Source organism: Solanum stenotomum, chromosome 1, assembly GCF_019186545.1.
Source record: "Solanum stenotomum isolate F172 chromosome 1, ASM1918654v1, whole genome shotgun sequence".
In the NCBI taxonomy this organism is placed as follows: Eukaryota; Viridiplantae; Streptophyta; class Magnoliopsida; order Solanales; family Solanaceae; genus Solanum; species Solanum stenotomum.
In genome coordinates this window covers 2,567-4,655 of record NC_064282.1, presented here as the reverse complement: position 1 = coordinate 4,655, position 2,089 = coordinate 2,567, and the positions used below count along the sequence as shown (strand labels likewise).

At 40.8% G+C, this 2,089-nt stretch overlaps 1 long non-coding RNA gene across 1 annotated transcript; it reads left to right on the top strand.

Moving 5' to 3' along the window:
* The first annotated feature begins 969 nt into the window (after positions 1–969).
* LOC125849931 (uncharacterized) lies at positions 970–1,559 on the top strand. Its single transcript, XR_007444726.1, has 3 exons — positions 970–1,165; positions 1,278–1,404; positions 1,531–1,559. It is a non-coding gene; the product is annotated as an uncharacterized LOC125849931 (long non-coding RNA).
* Positions 1,560–2,089: the final 530 nt, after the last annotated feature.

Sequence of the window (2,089 nt, the reverse complement as noted above, 5' to 3'; positions counted from 1 at the left end):
CTTCATTGCAAAGGATTTTAACTTCCTTTTGCTTATTCGAGCCGTTAAGACCCCTTACATTCCAACTTAGGAGATTAACCATCCCCAGACTTTAAACTAGTCTATCCACCCACAGTCCTGGCACTAACTTGTATCTCATTTTTCTTCTGCAAAATCTGAAAAGAATTTGTGATTCAATACGGGATGATTGGCCAGGGGGAGTATTTGGAGATTTCCCAACTCTTGCTGGGGTCTGCCATTCTCCCCTGGCGCTAGTTGCCTCTTTATCCACCAGTTGACCTTTTGTTGGTTGTTGTATCTCAGTTCATTTTTGCCCTGCTCTACTTTGCCGTTGCTTATTTTATCCGTCCTCCTTACCTTCAGCTTTTTGCTGATTAGTCTTAGGTCCTTTCTTCTTCACTCAACATACCTCCTCATCATGCCCATACTTTTTGTAAAACTTACAGAGTGTAGGCTTCCAGTCATACTGCACAGTCTGTTCAATCAGTTTACCCTTCTCATTCTTAAATTTTACTACATCCGGTAATTGTGCACCCAATTCAACCTCTACTAGTATACGAGCAAAGTTCAACCCATTTCTTGCCTCTGTATTGTGATCCACCATCATTGGTTTACCTATTAAGCTTCTAATCTTACTTAATCCAACCTTGCTCCAGTATTTGAAATCAAGCCCAGGAAATTTAATCTAGATTGGGACAGTTTCTAGCTCCTCCTTAGTAAATTCTAGCTCCTGCGTCCATTCTTTGACAATAAATGGTTTGTTGTCAAAGTGATAGATACCTCCCTGCAAAACCTCTTGTTTCCCAATGACTGTTTCAAACCTTACCACAATCACACCATTCCTTAGCATTGCCACCTTATCTATACCATGTTTTCCCCATAGCCTTTGGATGTAACCTTGTATCACTTGAAAAGGTGAAATAGTGTTAATTTTTCTCCTCCTAGCTCAAGAGGTTAGGATTACCCAAAATCATATAAAGAGACCAATTTCTCCTCATCCAACCATGTGGGACTCATCACCCCACACGCTCAGCACCCTGGGCTGGACATCTAGAGCATGGGAAATTTAATATGGGCCCCAACATCTGTAAGCCATGAATTGGTATAGGCTTGGTTCTGATACCATGTTATAGACCTTGGGCCTAACCCCAAGTTAGCTCAAGAGGTGAATATTGTCCACGACCGTATAAAGAGACCAGTTTCTTCTTATCCCGCCATGTGGGACTCAACAATATCTTCCCCCTTTTGAGCTTGACAAAAGATGTATTGTCTCGCAGGTATGGACAGAGGCCCCTTCAATCCCAGCTGCTTTAGTTTCTGTACTTCTAAAGTTGCCCAACATCAAATTTGTAATTGTGACATTGGGTGAAGATGGCTGCATGATGTTAGAAAGGGCTGAAGCTGGTATGCTTGCATATTTTTTTGGTTCTTCTGATGTATGTTAAGTGTCTGCTTGTAAGCAAACAAATTGTTTTGAAAGATGAACAAGAGGTGTATGTATTTACTTTTCGCTATTCGGTTGATTTGCAGAGGATCTCCAGTCTGAAGAAATTGATGTTCAAGAAAATGAAGCAGAGTATTGATACTGACGCAACCAGTGCAACATCTATATATTCGGTAATTCACCAATTAGAAGATTTATGATTCAATAGACGACTGAAGCATGGCCACAGTGCTAATGAACTAATAAAAATCTGTGCACAGAATTCATTTTGTTCTAGTCCACCACTGTAAAGTGAATATGTACTATGGAGTGGGAGTCGTGTATGGTTCTTCCTGGCTAGTGTCCTTTTTCTAGTACGTCATGATATTCATTGTTCCCTTGACGCTTGATAAGGTTGTAATGTTTCATTTCTCATGGATTTCCCACTTGCAATCTGCAGCTCTCTGTGCCAATATGCCACCAGAAAGAATGTTGTCATTTGCTTCTCAAGTGGTTAGTAGACTTTAGCTTTGTGTCTTATGTAAATTATAAATGTAAAAGAAGCTAACTTGTGCATTGTGGGTTCATTGCGGGCAGTTATCGGGTGTACGACATTGGGAGCAAGAACTGGTTTTCCCCAACTAACAGACCCTCGATTGAAACCCT